The following is a 21,764-nucleotide window of genomic DNA, read 5'->3' on the forward strand; positions in this document are numbered from 1 at the left end:
TGCATTTCAAAACTCGAACGGCACTCGGTGGAGTGCACATACAGTGACCTAAAAAGGTATCCACCCCCTCCCAATAATGCCACATTTAGATGAACTTGTTACCCCCTCCCTACGTTGGGGGGGGGGGGTAAGGGTTGGGTGGGAAGGGTATCACATGTACATGCACACCATGCGGATGGTGATTTGTTAATGGCCTTATTGTTTCACGGTAACAGTTATTCCAACGTTATTGTGGGGTTGGCTGGGGGAATTTTGGCTCAAGTCTTTCATTTGCTGAAGGTTAAGGCAGGAATTTGTAATTTCTTCAGGGTGCCACCGATAGCTCATTGACTCTTCGTGAATGACACCGTGGGATCTTTAAAGTCCACAAACTGATGCTAGCAGAAGGGACGCCAGCTTAACATCAACATCCACCAGAGAATACAACATGAGATGATGATGATGAGAATACAAGAGAATACAAGATGCTCCTCATCTTCTGCCATCGCTACATCTACACTCGGGGTTGGTGTGCGACAGACATTCTTCGGGGACCAGTGCGGAGCACACGTTTCCATGAGCACCAGCAAAGTGACTCAGCAGGAGATAACGCACCAACTCTTGAGGTGGGATCGCTCAAGCGGAGCGTCCCACAGAGGGACACACTACACTCACAGACCAGTGCATGACAAGGCTAGGAATCTTTTAACTTACGCATTATCTCCTCTCTCTCTTTCCACCCCTCTCTCTTGTCCTCTCTGGACTCCCAAAAGAGCATCCATTACAGATTCACAATCATAGTTTCTTCTGGTACTACACCGTACCCCCCATATTGAACCACACTACACCTCCCACTCCCACACCCACACCTTAGACACCAGTATTTCTCCCTTCTACCTCCCCCAAAGCATACTGGGTTGCATTGGTCAGCTGACCGTGCCAGGTATTGTGAAGCCATTAGTCCTCATCTGCTCTCTTTCTGGCTATGTAATCTTCTTTGGGTTTGTGTGTGTGTATGTGTTGGCGCCTGTCGTAGCATAAGTTAAGATTGTAGAAGTGATAACGGGATAAGTCTGTTCTGTGTCTGCTTTTGTAAATTGCTTGCCTTTTGTCACACCCCACAAATTCCTTGCTATCCCTGCTATACATACCAATAAACCCCATTCACTGTACCACATATCTTTCCTCGCTTGAGTGTAAATAAATGGTTTGTTTAGAAATGTACCCAGCTCATTTTCTTCTTTTCCTTCATTGGTCCAGCATGGTCCCTATCGTAGCCTAGCCGGGACAATATCCCCCAACGATCTGTTATCCTCGTCGGTATGTTCTTGGCAGATACGCTCGGCTGCATCTGATCCGGTAAGGTGATCCGGTTTGAATAAGGCATACTGAAGGCGTGTCCCCTGGGAATTCGATCACGTGACTGTTAGGTAACCGGTATTCATGAGACAGAGGACCCTAAGTCATGTGATTGAGTTATTGGCATTCATGGTCGATTCGTGACCCGCCGCATCATGGAGCTATCCGTGTGTGATGGCCTGCGATTCCGGAGAGCCTGGTGGGAGCCCGAGGTAGCTTCTCCCCACCCCCCCCCCCCTTGTGATCTTCTCACCCCCGATCCCTGGTCCGCAACAATATGTACTTAAAATGTTATTTAAATCTTGGCAAATGAGAAAATCGATGTGTGGAGAAGGGCTGTCTTCCATTATCAATCAGCTTGGAAAGCGCTCACCAAGTGACTCGCTTAAATATTGAATAAGATATCCAATCAGGTCATTGGAAGGATTAGACCGTGCATGACGTTATAATATTGCGATGTTTGTGGGTTAGATGGAAAAATTTCATAAGGAAAGATAGGATCATATGGAGTTGCTTGGTCCGTGGATGTGTAGGAGACATCTTGATGAAAATTAAGAAGGGGAACTGAGCTTAAGTGTTACTTGTCACCACATGGAGGGTGGCGCAGTGTTAATTCAATTGGGATGAACGATAATTTCCCCCAGTATGTAATTGCCCAGTGACCTTTTCCGATGTTTTTGTGTTTCAAGACCAGCAAATAAGGGAGATCAAGGCCATAAAACAACAACCACCGAGCTGCCCACCTCGAGGGGTGGCAGCGAGTAGACCACGCCCCTGGAGTGGACGATTAATGGGCGCGACGTTAGTAAGAGGAAGAAGAGCATGTCTCGGCATGAGAATGGGGAAGCTGCTAGTTTCAGGAGGAGATTTAGCTTAGTCAGCGTCTCGCATGGGGGACAAGAAGGAGTCGAGACAAAGTCTCGGAGGAGTACAGAAGCAAGAGAGGCAGGATCGGAGGTTGAAAGAGAAGGGCATTATAGCTGGCTTCCCCTCGATGCGGTGAAGAAGACCGCGTGATTCTTGTGTTTGAGCTGAGGAAAATTGGCTGGCATGAAGGAGCAAGATGCTAGCCATTGATTGTTGGGCTGAATCATGTGGGACCAGCGCCAAAGCCTCGTGTCGAGCCATCGGGGGAAAAAGACGGCACCATTCTGTAAAGCAGCGGCGTAGGTGAGGATGACCGATGCAAGAAGCTTCATGGCGGTCTCTGAGCCTTGGCGTTGAGTATCGCTGCCAGAATTACCTCCCGTTCATTTGCCTGCCCAGAGAGCGGCTGCGCGCCATTTTGGCTGCATTTTTCCATGCAGTGACAAAGCGGTTTGGTGACTTTCAAGATACCGAAACTCACTTCTGGATCCAAAGCTATGTGCCGAAATAAAGGAGGGATTTTCCATTGTTTTATTCTGTCTTGTTTGTATTTAGGTTTGTGTGGAGGTGCCTCAAAATTAGATTTAGGTTACCTCATGTCTTGATTTATTTCCTTTGTAATTGATTCTCTGTTTATGAAATCATTATTTATTTAATTTGCTGGTGTCCGTGTATGTGTTATGGGCTTGAGTACAATCCATGTGCCTCCCCAAAATACAAGAAACATGCATCAATATTATGAGAACAGTGGAGGAACCTGAATAAAAGCATGGCTTGTAAAATATCAGGTCCCTCTGACAATGGATTGTGATTAAAAAATATGAAGAGACAGAAATATTGTGAAATAAGATAAGTATAATGAGAATAATAAGGATCTGGCCAAATAGAAGCTAAACAACGAGGAATGCAGATGGATATAGGAGTGTCAAAGGAATCAGCTGTTACGCAATACCATCGCAACATCACTCATTACTGATTTATTACCAGTGATTTATACTTCATAAATTTGTTTTATACTTCTCCAATAACAAACTTTTGAGATTGTATTTAAAGCCCATTAACACAAATAGTTTGCCTAAGTCTCACTGTAAGTGAATTCCATTACTTTGATTGAGTATAAAAATTAGTTTTGTTTGTTGTAAATTGTACCTATTAGCTTGTTTTGTTGGTAATTATGATTGACTTCATTTTAACAAATATATGAGCAAGTTTTGGGGCATCTCATTTTGATTCAGCCAGAACATCGGTAAACCCGAAATGTAAAACAATTTTACAGTTCATAAATGAAAAACAATTTCAAGTATTTTTGAAAAGATAGTGGATCACCATTCTTGAAGGTTTGAAAATACCATATAAAAACAATACAAGCCCAAAAACCTTTCAGGTGTAATTCTTTGTTAGAAGTATATGAACTTGTTCATCTTTGGAGTTATGAAAAATCATTGTTTTGTCAAAATAAAATTATGTAATGAAAACTCTCCCCTTCAAGGGGTGTTCACGAAATCATATTATTTCATATTGGGTGGATTAATCAATGTGTACCTTTAATCTCACTGTCAGGGTACCAGTCTCCGACGGGTTCATAGATGTCTCACCTCAAATGAGCAATTATTTGGAGTGTGTATTGGTAGAAATGGGAATTCAACATAAAGTGATGATGTGGACTGTGACATGGGGTATAAGGTTACCTTTTAGAGTTTAGACAATGGTGGTCTACTTCGAAGAAGAACTATCGTTCGTGATTAAATTGGCAAATACAGCACACTACCATTTCATGTCAGACCGTTTTGTAAATGGTATCCTGCACAGCTTCTACATTTTGTCGTCAATGTGACACCGACAACACAAGTGTTTGTAAAGGTAAGGATGCCCTAAATATCTCCACAAAAATCGCAAGAGAAAGCCCCAACTCAGTAGTAAAACTTCATAAGATTAAATTAACATTATGGAATCAAAAATCAAAACAAATCATTGCAACTTGAATTTATTTTAAATCCATGATAACATGGCAAGTGTGTTTTACCAGACTCAGTGGCGTAATGGTTAGAATGTCCACTCTGAGTCTGGGAGGTCAGCGGTTCGAACCTGACCCCAGTCGAATCATACCAAACACTTTAAAAATGGTACATGCTCCTTCTTTGCTTGATGCTCAGCATTGAAAAATAATAGAGCACGGACAAACAACCATCGGTTGCAACCATTGTACAGGCTTTGATGGGCCGAATGTGTTCCTCCTACAGTGAAGTTCCTCGTTAGAGAATTCAAATTATTATTAACGTTAACTGTGGTAAATGCATTTTGGAGAACATGCGAAAGGTACAAAATAATTAATAAGAAAGTGGACATGAAATAAGGTGCAGTTGTACAATAGGTGGCCATACAGTTCACTGAAGACATGGCATGGACCGTGACACATGGCATTGCTGAACAATTAAAGAAAATATCCAAATTATTAGCAAACAGGGAAGCTCCACAATCAAAAGTAAGAAGTTAAGTTTTCCAAATAAAATAGACAATAATGAATTCTGGAAACTTTAGTAAAGCTCTTCACAAGTCCGCACCAACATGCGATAACCACAAAATACAGCACAGACCATGGTGATACGTCAAAAGAAAAACACAACTGTGATAATAATGGGAAATTTCTGAGTCACAAACATAATGAGATTTGCTTGTGAATATTACTGAAGAAACCAAAAAAAAAGCAGTGTCCTCTTTCATCTACTCATATCTTAAGCTGCTTGCCTTCTTGCTTTGTCTGTTCACGAACATTGACAGCCACTTGATGGATTGTCTTCTAAGCTTTCACATGAGCCACATTGCTGGAGAGTACAAGGCTGGATAAATAGAGCTTTCATAACAAAGGTGGTTGAATAAATGTTAAGTATACACCTGGGTCCATTTGCATTCAACGCAGTGGGGAAATATTCAGAGCAAAAGCCAATGAATGCAGTAAACTGGACAGGAAAGATTACATTCCACGCAGAGCTGAGAGTAATGCCGTAAAAAAAAACAAAAAGAGTTGTACGCTATTAAGCTGATTGGAGAGAGGCGAACACTATTCCTTCAACTAAGGAAGAACATTATTCACTCATATGTGCTACTTTATCCTGTCAAATCAAATCTGACAAATCTCACTCTCTCTGAAAGGACCACCTGGCAACCCCCACCCCTCCCCCCAATCTACTTTCTCAACAATCCTCTTCAGGAAATTCAGTCACTCAAACTCCTGGATCTCAATATCAGCCATGATCTTTCTTGGGAAAACCACATTTCAAAGTTGGCCTCCAAAACCAGTCACTGACTGGGCAACCTCCTTCATACAAAGTCTTTCCTTGGGACACATGAACTCTTATCCACCTACAAAGCTTTCAACCACAGCTTGATGAAGTACTGCTCCCCCCTCGGGGCTGGCTCCTCTGCCTCACATCTTGCTCAACTTGAAAGCATCTAAATTCTAAACCAAGGCCTTCAAGATTATTGGAATCCCTCACGATGAAGCTGAATATATGGACGTATCACTTTCCCATTGCAAACAGGTCGGTGGTCTCTGTCTTCTACCACCTCCTTTCTGGTCTTGCACCCCCTGCTCCTTCCATTCTTTTCCCCCACCCCCAAGGTTCCTGTAGGGTGCACATGGTCTGCCATCAACCCCCTTCGGTGAAACTCCCAAAATGTGAATCCAATGTGAATTTGTTTCAGGCATGGGTTGATCAACTGGCTGGATCAATGCATTTTTGGTGATGTTTGTAATAATCAGACTTAAGTGTCGAAGTGATTCAAATATGTGAAGCAATCTCACTAATATAACTGCTGAGATTTAATACGAGAATAAATTCTACAGTGGGTCAAATCACTCGAAGAAAGTCCATGTATTTTAATAATAAATCCAAAAATATACAGGAGGTCGACAAAAAAAATGGAGTCTTTGTGAAGTATTTTTATGGATTAAAAATAGATTGGCCTGAGGAAGCCTGCTGTGAAGCAGATGAAATGTCAACAAAGACTGGGTCTGCTCTTGCTTATTGCTCAATTTAGCGGAGAAGATCGAGTTTACTTTTGTTTGGAAGCACCTTCTTCTTAAAAAAAAACAATGTATATGTACAGGGTGGCCATAAAGTCTGGAAACATAGGCAAATATAATTAAAGATGGTTTATTGACATGATACTACAATACATGATATGTTCAATGTGTTTTCCCTCATTGGCTGCACGCTCACCAGATCTCAACCCCCTTGATTACATCTTCTGGGGTATGCTAAAGGTGCATGTTTATTCAGTGAAAATCAGACACATAATTATAATTATCTGAGGAAACGCATCATAGATGCATGTGCAGGGATTGATGGAAATGCTGCATTAATGCACCACATTCATTGCAATTTTGCACAGCGCATTGAAATGTTGATTTCTCATGAAAGACAAACACATTGAACATGTCATGTAATGCTATTGAACATCGAATGTATTGTAATGTCATGCCAATAAACCATTTAAATTGTATATTCGGCTATGTTTCCAGAGTTTATGGCCACCATATACATACATACATATATATATATATATATATATATATATATATATATATATATATATATATATATATATATATATATATATATATATATGAAAAACAAAGACCCACCCACATCTCTCACCTATGAATGGAGGGAATAACCAATTAGCTATCACCTAATCAATTAAACCAAAGTGGCTGGGGTTATATAAATAAATCGACTCCTCCCATGCTCTTCCAGCAGAACATGATGCATAAAGCAATCATGAGGATATTGTTGTCTTGGGATATTGTTGTCACATGCACATAGTGACCAGTCGTTGCTATAAAGGTCCGTCACTCTTTCAAAGTTGATGACCTGATCTAGGCAGGATCTTGGTGGTACGATACGCCTTCCACTTCTAAATTATTGTCTTGACTGTGCTCCAAAAGATATTTAGGGCCTTCAAATATTTTTTATACCCATCCACTGATCTGTGCCTTTCCACAACTTTATCCTGGAGGTCAATTGAAAGCCCTTGGTACTCATAGTTGAGTGTTTGCTGTGAAATGTACTACCCAGTAGAGGAAACCTACAGGGACAGGTAATTTAATTCTGAAATAATCAGAATCACTACAATTGAACACAGGTGGAGGCCAATTTTACTTGGTGTGTGATTGGTTACACCTGAGCTAATTTATAATTGCTATTATAAGGGGGGTGGACAGTTGGCCAATAAAGATATTCTCGTTTGGTATTTCTAATTAATTTTCTGAAATTTGTAGAATTTGTTTTTCAGTTTGAAGTGGTGGGTTACGATGTGTAAATAAAGGTGGAAAAGTCTGATTTAATGCAATTTAATTCCAGGATATAAGGCAACAAAAGGTGAAAATTTTGAAAGGGGTGTGGACTTTCTATTGGATATATATATATATACATACATATATATGTGCTGTGTGTGTGTGTATATATATATATATATATATATATATATATATATATATATATATATATATATATATATATATATATATATATATATATATATATACACACACACACACAGCACATATATATGTATGTATATATATATATATATATATATATATATATATATATATATATATATATATATATATATATATATATACACACAGCACATATATATGTATGTATATATATATATATATATATATATATATATATATATATATATATATATATATATATATATATATATACACACAGCACATATATATGTATGTATATATATATATATATATATATATATATATATATATATATATATATATATATATATATATATATATATATATATACACACGCATACACAGTATTTCACCATATATGCATCTGCTCAATTGTAGATAATCATCATCATGAATGGAATAACATTTGCCAAAGTAAGTACGTACTCCGTCCCCCATCAATTTTGGCTACCCCCCCTCCCCCCGAGAGAAACTGTATTCTGGACCAGTATCCTAAATTATGACACCTGAAGCCTATGGTAATATCATTAAACACTTAAAGTAAGGTGGACAATGCAAAATATTCTTCACATTCCCAACTGCAGCACATAACAGAAGCAGTTGAGCTGGATAGCTTACTTAATTTGACAAATGAGGTTAATAACCCAGCATTAGGCTGAGCTGCAAGGGATAACAGAATGAGTAGTCTTTTGTTTGAGCAGAGGATCATCAAACTAAAGTGTTATTACCATTCCTAGCCTGTGGTCATTAAGCTTTGTGCTCAAATATGCTAAAGCATGCCCGATTCAAAATTCTGCAGTTTTTGGATTAGTTAGCCTGGAATGGGTGGATGGCTGGCAGGATGGCCTCGAGGTACTCACACTCACCTTTAAGCTGTCCAGCCTGGGTTTGAATCTTGGCCCAGCAATATACTGTCATCCCCGTGTTTCACAGGTAGGGTGATTCATTAATGTGTGTGCCGTCCTTCGGATGGGCATTAAAAGGGATGTCCCATCTGCCGGCATTAGTTGGTGGAAGTTAAAGATCCCACGGTGTCCTTAACAAAGAGTAGACGAGTTATTGCCGACAACCCAAACATATTCCAATTGTTTGCCCTGTCTTCCTGTGCTGGAGTGGTGTCTCGTCCATAATTGCAGCCAATTATCTGCTTCCACAGCACCAACGCTCAGCATGGAGTATGGTACATGATGGTGATGATGAAGATGATGATGATGATGATGATGATGATGATTATTGGGTATAATCTTACAAAGACAATCTGTCATATTAATATCTATGTCATTGATTTGTGTGGATATGTGTCCAAGAATGATCAAGCCAATACAATGTTGCGTTGGTTTTTATTGGAGGCATTTTTAAGGTGTATTTCCCAGTAAAACCAGCACAAGGTGCTTTAGAAAAACATTTTGAGTTAATAAGAAGATGTTCTGATGTAAAAAACAACAACAACAACAAAAACTCTTTTATGTGATCTTAAAGTCTTCAAGTAATTGATGATTCAGGTATGCATTCCACCATTGAGTGGTTTGCTTCAAGAATGTATAATCAATTCACCAACCATTTTTAATCCATGTTTGCAAGTGTTTGTAAAAACAGGTGCTCCTAAAGTGAGTGAGAAGGTAAAAGCCAACATGGCAGATTAATTATGGAAGGGACAGCCAACTCATGAATGTATTAAAAAGCAGACATTGTAAAATATTAAAGTTATTCTTTGATCAATCTAGAGCTAATGAAAATGAATGAAGATTTTAGTAATACATTCCTGCTTTAAATTTGGTGTATCCAATGTGGCAACAGCTTTTGGGATATTTGCATGCAATCAACATGTGTCTGAGGTTATAAGCAGCAAGAACAGAATGACAGTAATAAAATAATGTGTGATCACCATTTGGGGGTCATTGATGCGGTAATGTTCTTGGTAATATTGTGGAGATGGTAAAATACTACTACTACTACTCTTCTTCTTCTTCTTCTTCTTCTTCTTCTTCTTCTTCTTCTTCTTCTTCTTCTTCTTCTTCTGTAGCTATCATTTTGTTGGGGCACGACTATGCCACTGATACTGTGCCCCTATACCAATAGGCTGAAACTCATTTCGCTGACCTCAGAAGGATGACAGGCTGAATCAACCCCACCTGATGATAATATAATTCAGCAGCCAATGGGAATCAAACTCAGGACCCAAAGATCACAAGCCAGCCACCCTAACCACTGAGTGCATGGATATCTCAAAACTTCGAACAGGCTTTGAACACCTAGTGTATGAACAAAAGGAGAAACTATAATATTATAAAGGGGTTAGCAATACAAACCTCATTTGCCAATCAGAAAGAAGATAATGGGATACAAAAGATAAATTTCTCAGTTTAGTCAGTATTGAGCTTGAGGAGGTTATACGAGATATATGATAAATTTACAAAGGCACAAGTTTACGTGCGAGCCATTAGAGTCATTATATTATTAATTATTATTGGGTGGACGGGGGGGGGGGGGGGAAGAGGAGGGAAATCCAGGCATGAAACAGCAATGGAACAAAAAATGGAAAGGAGAGTGAAGGGAAAGGGAAGAAAACATAACAACAGCGAGAATCACTTTGCAATATTGTTGTTTATCTTCCAACCGGTCCCAATGAATGTTTGGGAGATGAAAATTTGTTTACATTTAACGCACCTTTGAGCTGATACCGGAACCAAAATGAATACGAAGAAACCCTCTACCTACCGGGTTTGTGTCTATTCCTAAAAATAAAAGGAAAAGCAATTTACATTCACCGATATCTTTTGGAGACTAGAAACCAATAAAGACAAATACTATAACAAACTGGAGATAAAAATTAGTTTGCTTAAACGCACGCTTGAGATGAATTCCACGTAAAACTGGACAAGCGATGCAAAAAAGAAATTTCGTTCTGACGACAGCAGAATTAGTTTTTCATTTCAATAAAATACCGAAAGAGAGAACGAATGCCCTTTTCGTTCGTTTTCAACTTTTATTGCATTTTTTGCAATGAACAATATGTTTAGCCTGTATTCGAAGATTGTATATTTTGGATATTTTGTGATTCCGTCACGACAGTTTACCAGCCATGAAAATTGGATGAGACTACTTTCGAGCAGAAAGCGGGTGAAATTCATTAGTTCATCAGTTGAGCTTTTGCGATATGTATCACGCAGTTGCAAGAATTAGGCATACGAGCAGATCTTTCGTAATAAAGATATCTTCCCATAACCTATGTCCTTTGGTGCGTGATTCCGTCATGCAATTTCAAATAATGATTACTAATTAAGTGCTATTTGTCTTGGAATTTATTTTCCACTGATCATTCCTATTGGTCATGTTTGTCATTGCAAAAGCATTATCATCGTGACATTTTGGGATATAACTTGAAAATATGAATCTGAATCCAGAAAAGTCTCGTGCAAATGGTGATTCCGTCACGCTGGAATTCATGTTGAGCTGATCCTGGGGAAAAAAATGAAGAAACTCTCAAACTCACTGTGTTCGTCAGTTTCGAGGCTTTGCCTATTTCCTATTATAAATAACCTGATGTACATACATGAAGCAAAAACATGCATACGGCTTATGTGCATATATAATACATCGTAATTATACACCTGCGATAATTCCAATTGCGCCGGGCCATGGACTAACACCCAGGCCTAAGGCCTGAGGCCTGCCGATGTGGTATACTTCATGCAATGGCGGCACATAATTTTATTGGGGTGGAGTCAGGTCAGCTAACCAGCCAATGGGTGTAAATTAGTGGGGTGGAGTCATGGCAGCTGAACACTGATCCATGTATAACATGTGATATTTTATAGGTCTAAAAAGGGCATGATTGAAAAATTGAAGAAACACCCTGAAACTAGACCTTGTTCTGTAACGTATAATAATGCCATGTTCCAAGTTTCAGTTGAATGTGTTAAAGGGTATGGGAAAAAAATGTGAAAAACCACAGGTGGGACGGACAGACAGCAAACCTATATTCCCCTCCAGTGAAACCGGTCGGGGACGAATAACCTGGAAAGGAAGTGCTGGGCTTGGGGAAGGTTAATGAAAGTAGAAAATCTAATGAGCATTTGCAGGATATCTCAAAAAGTTTTGGATAGATTTGGATGAAATTTGGTGGGCAGGTTTGGTTTGTGATGAGGACAAATAAATTCGATTCAAGGGAAGATCCAAATCAAATCCGGATTTGGATCCGGGCGGAGGTATGCGCTCTTCCGAGTGCCCTTCTAGTTTATTACATGTTCTTTGCCCGATCTTGGTCAAAACATTGAGTTACTTGTGCGCATGTGCAGGTGCCAAATGTGGGAGGTGGAGGCAGTGTGGGGCAGGTCAGAGTGCATAACCTTCCTGAGGGAGTGGACAAACTTCATGCCAATTTCGAAGACTATGGGTCAAAGGATGTGGCCAGTAAATTGAAACAAAAAAAAAACACACACACACACACACAAACACACACATACACCATATCCAATATGTAAAGCTCATTCTCACCACTGACTCACTGACTTACTCACTGACTGACTGAGACTGATATTAAAGTTTGGTACCTTCCGGGTGAAGAAGAAAGCTGAAATTTCGTGTGGACATCGAAGCTGATACACTGGGGAAAAATCACAGAATCGTCTGAAAGCATCCATAAAATAAAATATAAATAAATGAAAATAAATAAATGAAAAAAAATGCAGGGGGAGCGACCCAAAGCATGGGTTGTTATTGCTTACAACGTGTGCTTACAGAAAGTAGTATATCCATATGTACATATACAGTGCCTACAGAAAGTCCACACCCCTTCCAAATTTTTCACCTTTTGTTGCTTTATAGCCAGGAATTAAATTGCATTAAATCAGACTTTTTCCACCTTTATTTACACATCGTAACCCACAACTTCAAAGTGAAAAACAAATTCGACAAATTTCAGAAAATTAATTAAAAAAACTATAAAACGAGAATATCTTGGTTTTGACAGATGTCCACCCCCTTTATGATTGCAATTGTAAATTAGCTCAGGTCTAACCAATTACCTTCAAAATCACACACCAAGTCAATTGGCATCCACCTGTGTTAAATTGATTTCATCAGAAGAAAATCAGCTGTCCTGACAGGTTTCCTCTGCTGGGTAGAGCATTTTACAGTGAAGACTAAACCATGAGCTCCAAGGCCTGGTCAGGTCAGGTATGGGAGCATGCACCAGAGCAGCACGTCACTGCATCTACTTTCTGCCGGTACTCCAGGGGCTTCCGTCTGGCCATCCCCCAGGCAGATGCCTGGTCCATCCCATCTCCTTGAGATGCTTATTAACCTGCTGCAACAATGAGGCATGTGGTCGGCCCATTGGTCTCCTCCACTCACGAGTCTCCACCGCTGAGAGAATCTGGTGAGCAGGATTGGCGTCAGGAAAATGAAACATGTCCATAGAGCCACAGGTGACGCTCATGGACTATGCAGGTAACAAATCTCATTTGAGTCTCTCTCAGCAACCGCTCGTTGGACAATAAGTCCGACTAGCAATAGCCAAGGATTCTCCAAAGAGACCTGGTACTAAAGGAATTAAATCTCTGTCTCAGATACCTGGTCAGAGTCCAAGTTTCACATCCATAGAGCAAGACTGAAAGCACCAAGGACCTGAAAACTAGAACTTACAGCCTCCCGCACAGGTACCGGAAGTACCACACCCCATGATCCAGTGAATACATGACTCTCCAGACCTGACCAAGACGTCTGTTGACCTAACAACATGCGGAGACATGAATATTACTGCCAACGTAAGTGAATCTCTCTGTGACCTCAACATCCTCACTACAAACAGGTATAAACAGTTGAGCAGCATCCAATATGTCATTGTTAGTCTGGCCTGGATCTTAGTTTTGACCCAGGAAACCCGTAATCCAAGTGACTCCAACTCCTCATTCAGCACCTCGATGCCCCCAAAAGGATATCTAGAGTCTCTGCAAAGATGACTGCATTATCTGCGAAATCAAGGTCAGAGATCTTGACATTCCCAAATGATACACTGCAGTTTTATCTCTCTGATATCCTCCCAAGAATCCAATCCATACAAATGCTGAAAAGTGTGGGGGCAGTACACACCCCTTATGTACTCCAGTAACAACTGGAAATAAGTCAGAGATGGTATCACCACATCTCGCAGCACTCTCAGTACCACAGAACAGTTCAGACATCAGAGTGATCAGTTTTGGTGCTCCCCCCTCCCCACGAAGACCAAGAACTCTCTAGAGGGCATCCCGATTCACTGAATTAAATGCTTTACAGAGATCAACAGAAGCTGCAAGCAGCCCCTGCCGAAACTCTCGTCTGTGTTCGGTAAGGACCCGAAGAGCAAGGATACGGTCAATCATTGACCTCTTTGGTGTAAAGCCTGACTGCTCTGGACGCTGGTGCTCAAGCAGATGGTGGCGAACCCGATCAAGAATTATCCGAGCAAGGACCTTGCCCGGCACTGAGAGCAGTGTCACCCCTTGGTAGTTGTTGCAGTCTTGGCAATCACTCTTCCCTTTCCAGAGAGGGACAACAAGGTCCCTCTTCCAGTCAATTTTGATGTTGCCTGTGTTCAAGACAGAGCACAGAACTGCATGCAACGACATAAGTACAGCATTTCCACCAGCCTTGAGAAGTTCAGCATGGATGCCACAGATCCCTGGAGCTTTACCCCATTTCCACCGGTTCACCACACTCTGTGTTTCCACAAACGAAGGTGCACCACAGTTGATTGGTAGGTATGAGCACCAAGGAGATTTCAAAATAAAAAGTAAAAAAAATTAAATAAAGAAATTAAACATTTTTTATATATATGTACATATATATATATATATATATATATATATATATGTATATATATATATATATATATATATATATATATATATATATATATATATACATACATATATCAGTATCATCTTCACCCAGTTCAATAGTTTCTCATAATCAGCCAGTTCAACAGTTTACCTCATCATTGCCCAGTTCAATAGTTTATCTCATCATCGCCCAGTTCAATAGTTTATCTTATTATTGCCCAGTGCAATAGTTTATCTCATCATCACCCAGTTCAATAGTTTATCTCATCATCACCCAGTTCAATAGTTTATCTCATCATCACCCAGTTCAACAGTTTATCTCATCATTGCCCCGTTCAATAGTTTATCTCATCATCGCCCAGTTCAATAGTTTATATTATATATACTGATGAGCTAAGGACTGATGTATATATACTGATGAGCCAAAACCTTATGACCACTGACAGGTGAAATGAATAACATTGATTCTCTTGTTACAATGGCACCTGTCAAGGGATGGGATATATTTGGCAGCAAGTGAACAAAGTTCTTCAATTTGATGTGTTGGATGCGGAGAAACGGGCAGGAGTAAAGACCTGAGCGACTTTGACAAGGGCCAAATTGTTATGGCCAGACGACTGGGTCAGATCATCTCTGAAACGGCAATGCTTGTGGGGTGCTCCCGGTCACCAGTGGTGAGTACCTACCAACAGTGGTCCGAGGAGGGACAAACCACAAACCGGCGACAGGGTGTTGGGTGCCTGTGGGGGAAAAATTTATATTAATATATTGTAAATTGTAACAAATGGAGTTTTAGAAATGGAAGTTTTATGCTATAAGTTGAATTGGCTGTACTTTCTGGCGAAGAGACTTTTGCCCTAAATGTTGATAAATATCTTGGTCTGGAGCGGTGTGACCTGAGCTGATAACAGCGAACCTTTGCCTCAAAATGTATGAAGTGGCTTCTCGTCTGCAGTCTGGGTTGATAGCCCCACCACTCTCTCATGAAAGTATAAAATGCTTTGAAATGTAAAATTGTTTCAGTGCAAGTATGTGAGGAGGTATTAGAATCTCAGTGGCTTGTGCTCCTTGGAACTGACCAAGTACCAAGTTAGAAAAAAACTGTCTGATGTAATGTGGAAGTGAATTGAATCGGGTTGGTCTAACTGTTAACTAAAGTAAGAATAAATGAAGTAGAACCAAATAATATTGCAATCAATGGGGATTCTTAAGTTCATTGTACGAGGGTGAGAAGTGTATGGTGTATAATTAGAATAATAAATTGTTTCACAAGGAAGGACTTGTGTGGACATCGGTTATCAGTGTAGATAGGGTTTTATGCAGGATTTTATAACCAAATCGGACAAACGTTAAACTCTGCCTGAGGTCAAATAGGATTCCACAATCGGCCAGGTAGAATCCTTCAACGATCACAACAAGGTGGGTTAAAAAAATTCCACATCAGCAGTTTTTTTTGCCATTTTTTTTTAAATCTTGATTTAATTGTCAGTAATTTTTTCCTATCCTCAATTAACAGATTAACAAAGTCCTTAGGTAAAGGATTCTTAATTTGAAATCTCAAAACAAAAGTTTATATTAATTACAACTAAAAGAAACATGATGGTTCCTTCCCAATGAGTTCTTTCCCCCAATTTTCTATTTTTATGAGCTGAGTCTGAAAGTAACTAACACAGTTACTGAGCTACAGAGCGTCCTTGGCTGCAGAGCATAAAATATCTTAAAAACAATGTTTAACCAATCTCTCTAAAACAACACTCTGAATTCCATCGACATTTTAAATCTCTGACATTTTCCATCTATCCACTTCTCTCTCACCAAAACAGCAAACGTGCTGCCATTTTTCCAACTCACATACACAAACCATCTATCACTTCCTCTGACCGTCTCAATTACGAATCCATTTTCCTTTATCAAAACAAATAAATGATTTTAAACAGTTGTACAAAAATTGTCAAATCACATGCCAAATCTGTCATCAGGCGAATAGCAATTTTAATTGCAGCTCAAACGCTCTGTCTACACATGTAGCTCCACCCTCCCCAAACTTTATCCCAGTCTTGGGGAAAGCATCTTAAACTTCAGACTAATAAACATCCAATCTCTCTGAAACAACTTTTTGGTCAAAACAATAAAATATTTCCTTTTAAAATCCATAAATCAAAAATAAAATCTTCAGCATCTATCCAATTAAATCATGAATTTACCTTGACTGAATTGATCAAAGGGTTACACTGGGTTGGTTGCCATTGCCTTCCCAGCACAAGTTCAGGCAACCTCAACATTTACAGACGAATAAAACAATATGCCTATTTCAACGTCCTTTCAAGGCCATCATCAATTATCTGTGAATCGTCCCACGTGCTAAACATCATCAAATCATTAAAATCATTCCAAATCACGTTTCTACATTTAAATCACATCTTTTGAGTACAATGGTTACAACTCAGATCAAATCTTCGAAACATTTCTGACACGTCCTCAAAGCTTGCCCAGCACTTAAACCTGCCGGGTTGTGTAATTGCAAATCATCACAATTCCAGCGAGAGCTCAACTCCCAAGACTTCACATTCCGAATACAGTATATCACACATTCACAAATTTTATTTCAAGTTATTCAAAATCCCTATAGTTGTAAAATAAAACCTCAACACTTTTTCCTAAATGGACTTCACTTTAAACAGATTCAGTAGAGAGGGTGTGCCACAAACACCAAGTAACAAGGAACAGGAAGTTCTCTCCACATCCGGTGGGAAGAAAAAGAAAAACTCTAAGACAGGCAAAACCACAGTTTAGCATTACTCTGTCATGGCTTCAACACACACACGAACGAGCATTGCATCTCAGAGACTCGCATGTGATCACGTGACAAATACCAATCACATTTCTATATCATTTTAAAGTCATTGCCAACGGTATGCACACTTCGACCCAATAGCCGTCATTCTCTTGAATCTGCATATGAATCGAATTTCACACTTAAAGCAAAGACTCAAACACAGACTCAGTGGAGAGACATGGCACCCCCCACAGATCGAGTGGAGGGGGTGAGCTGAACTGTCGCAGCATGCGACCTTCACGTGGAAATACAATGCCAAGAATGCATAACATGCCAACCCAAACAGACCCACAGCTTAATTCAGCACGAGTTGAAATATCATCAAAATCCCAACAGAACATGTTTCATTGCAGTGAATATTGGACTCGCACAAGTTTAATTTTTTTTTTACTCTCAGCAACACATGCATCTCAATGCAAATCACCAACCACGCTCCCAGCCGGTCAATCGTCTCGTGCACTCCACAAAACAACTACAGTACTTATCGTTTACTTTAAAATGGACTCTCTCTGCCGGATCCTCTTCTTTCTATCAATAAAATTATCTGACAATGAACTTTTCTTTGTTCAAAATGCGTTACCTGCTGAGGGTGCTCTCCCTTACCTTCGCTCAAGCACTTGTCGTTCCTCCAGGCACTGCCTCCGGCAGATTAAGCACCTCCGGTCACGAGCACCGCACCAATGTCGGTTCGAATCCGAGTCACCAGGCGCCAACTGATGTGGATTTTTTTAACCCACCTTGTGATCGTTGAAGGATTCTACCTGGCCGATTGTGAAATCCGATTTGACTTCAGGCAGAGTTTAACGTTTGTCCGATTTGGTTATAAAAATCCTGCATAAAACCCATTGACACTGATAAAACTTATGCCCACACAAGTCCTTCCTTGTGAAACAATTAATTATTCTAATTATACACCATACACTGATCACCCTCATACAATGAACTTAAGATTCCCCATTGATTGCAATATTATTTGGTTCTATTTCATTTATTCCTACTTTAGTTAACAGTTAGGCCAACCCAATTCAATTCACTTCCACATTATATCAGAGTTTTATTCTAACTTGGTACTTGGTCAGTTCCAAGGAGCACAAGCCACTGAGATTCTATACTTCCTCAGGAACTTCCACTGAAACAATTTTACATTTCAAAGCATTTTATACTTTCATGAGAGAGTGGTGGGGGCTATCAACCCAGACTGCAGACATGTCCTTTAGACGAGAAGCCACTTCTTACATTTCGAGGCAAAGGTTCGCAGCTTGCGACACAAGAGCCGAACAAGGCTCATTGATGCGCGAGGGCAACGAAGGCTTCCCATCTGGTCCAAACCGACAGAAGGTCTACTGTGGCACAAGTCACAGAAAATTTTAATGGTGGTCACGGGAGGAATGTGTCACAATCCACAGTGCATTACGCCCTGTCCTGTATGGGGCTGAGTAGCCACAGACCGGTCAGAGTGCCAATGATGACACATGTACACTGTCAAAAGCGCCTACAATGGGCACGCGAGTGTCAGAACTGGACCTTGGAGCAGTGAAAGAAGGTCGCCTGGTCTGATGAGTCCTGTTTTCTTTTAGATCACATGGATGGCCGTGTATGTGTGCACGCTTTACCTAGGGAAGTGATGGCAGCAGGATGCACTGTGGGAAGACAACAAGCCGGTGGAGGGAGTGTGATGCTCTGGGCAATGCTCTGCTGGGAAACCCTGGGTCCGGCCATTCATGGGAATGTCAATTTGACATGTGTCACCTCCCAAAACATCGTTGCACACCATGTACACCCCTTCATGGCAATGGTATTAACTGATGGCAGTGGCCTCTTTCAGCAGTATAATGCGCCCTGCCACACTGCACACATTGTTCAGGAATGGTTTGAGGAACATGATGAAGTGTTCCTGGTGTTGGCTTGTCCTCCAAATTCTCCAGATCTCAATCTGATTGAGCATCTGTGGGATGTGCTGGACTGACAAGTCCAATCCACGGCGGCTCCACCTCGCAACTTACAGGACTTGAAGGATCTGCTGTGTTTTGGTGCCAGATACCACAGGACACCTTTAGGGGTCTTGTAGAGTCCATGCCTCGGCCGGTTGGTGCTGTTTTGGCTGCACACGGAGGACCAACAGCATATTAGGCAGGTGGTCATAATGTTTTGGCTCATCAGTGTATATGAGAATCCTAATGCTCCACACACCTTACATGAGAACACACCCTCAGCTGCCAGACCGGTTTTTCCTTTGTATGCATTGCTATCTGCGCTGTTGCTGATTCACCAATGAAACCAGTCCGGCAGCTGAAGGGGTGTGTGGTGCTGGGATTCTCATGTGTGTACAATTTATGCATGACTTTACAGCTGTGGCGGAACTCTGGGAAGGGTTTGAAACAGCAAAGAGCTTACCTTGGTAGCCTTTTATGGTTGCTTTATGGAGTTCCTTCAGCTCGAAGAACATAGGGGGAGTGTGTGTATACACACACACACACACACACACACACACACACACACACACACACACACACACACACACACACACACACACACACACACACACACACACACACACACACACACACACACACACACACACACACACACACACACACACTACATGGCTAAACGTACATGGACACCTGCACACCCAACATCTCATTCCAAAATCATGGGCATTAACATGGCGTTGGTCCCCCCCCCCTTTGCTGCTATAACAGCCTCCACTCTTCTGAGAAGGCTTTCCATGAGATGATGAAACATTGCTGCAGGGATTTGCTTCCATTCCAGCCACAAGAGCATTCGTGAGGTCACACACTGATGTTGGGTTATTAGGTCAGGCTCTCATGACCAATTTATCTCAAAGGTGCTCCATGGGAGTAGGGTAAGAATACTGATTCTGGCTCACTTTTCCCCATGTAAATGAATGGGGGATTTTCAGCGATTTATATTTTTTTTCCCTAAAAATAAACCCCCCTTTTTATCCCAAGGTATATTTATTTGTCTCCCCTTTTAACCTGGAGGTTGAACCTCATTGAATTGAACACCTGGGGGTTGAACAGCTCACTCATTGAACCTATAAAGATTTGTTCATTCTCAAATTCCTTCAATAGTTTAATTTTCTTTGCACAATAATCCCCATCTAAAATATTGACAAACAAAACATTTGAATCTTTATATTTTTTAAGATACCCCATTTGTGTCATTACGAAATGATAAACTTCTCTTAATGCTCTCATCTGACCACCTCCTGAGCCACATATCATTTTGAGATTATAGTAAATTGTTTTTTCATTGTTCAATTGATAACCATCAAAGTTTTCAGTCCATTCAAGGATATTCATTTTTTTCTTTACATCCTCTAACTTACTAGTTTTTAAATTAATTCGCTTATTTGTTTTATTTACCTTTGTTTTAGTTATTTTTTCAATAAGACTTATTTGATATTTTTCACATTCATTATGTTTTCCATTTATATACCAAGACTGAGATTTTCTCCACTCTTTAGTTTGATTAATACTTGGTTTAACCATTTATATATTGTGAAAAAACGCGGCGGTAGCCCTTAAAAAACCCTAACCCATCTTCCCATCGTTAAAACATAATCTATTTTATACACTCTATCATACAATATCCATATGGAACACAATCTATTCCATTATCTAAAATAAATCTCTTATCATCAAAGGCTCCTAATGCCTTTTTATTTACTTCTTCACTATATATGTTATGTTTATAACTTCTTATTGTATTCATTTTCCTATATTCTTCTTTCTTATTCATCAAACAATTATAATAATTTCTAAAAGTTATTGATTTCTTTATTACATATTTCTTTATTCCCTTTAACCTCTTATCAATCTGTTCACCATACTTATAAGCATATGCCTTTGCTCTCAATCCAATAAACTCACTCATTACTTTTCCACCCAACTCATCCTTAAACTTACCAATAACCTTTTCATTCTTTTTGGAAAATAACTCACTCTTCTTGCTGAAATTACTTGTATCATATACTCCAATATTTTTCTTCATATCTTCATAAACATCATCAGTTTTTATATCTAGGATAAAACTATCAGTATCCATATACAACAATGAAACATTTTCACCATACTCTTTCTTTAAGTCATTATACAAATAATCATACATCAATATCTTTGATAAATCAAGAACTGCTGTTCCAATATAAATTGGTTTATCCATTACAATACTTTCCTTTTTCATATGAATTGCAGAAAAGTTCTCTGAAAAAACCTCTTCTCTCTCAAAACTTGGTTTATTTATCAATCTCGAAGCTTCTTTCCAAGATGTTGCGAATCTAATGTTTTGCCTGTTTCTAACATTTTCCATAGTCTTTCCAAATACAGCATTATTCATTAATTTATAAAAGTCCCCTTCAAATTTTACTTTT

At 39.8% G+C, this 21,764-nt stretch overlaps 1 long non-coding RNA gene across 2 annotated transcripts in view; it reads right to left on the reverse strand.

The window, feature by feature from the left end:
- Positions 1–21,764, reverse strand: part of LOC147008461 (uncharacterized) — a 75,395-nt gene that overhangs the window by 1,793 nt on the left and 51,838 nt on the right. Inside the window, exon 2 of one of the 2 annotated variants that reach the window (XR_015053193.1) lies at positions 12,265–12,317. The exons of the other annotated variant lie outside the window; for it this stretch is intronic. This is a non-coding gene — a long non-coding RNA (uncharacterized LOC147008461). The remainder of the gene's footprint in view (positions 1–12,264; positions 12,318–21,764) is intronic. 2 annotated transcript variants of the gene reach the window in all.

Source organism: Eptatretus burgeri, chromosome 18 (assembly GCF_056783735.1).
Source record: "Eptatretus burgeri isolate ZD-2024b chromosome 18, Ebu_testis_v1, whole genome shotgun sequence".
Classification (NCBI taxonomy): Eukaryota; Metazoa; Chordata; class Myxini; order Myxiniformes; family Myxinidae; genus Eptatretus; species Eptatretus burgeri.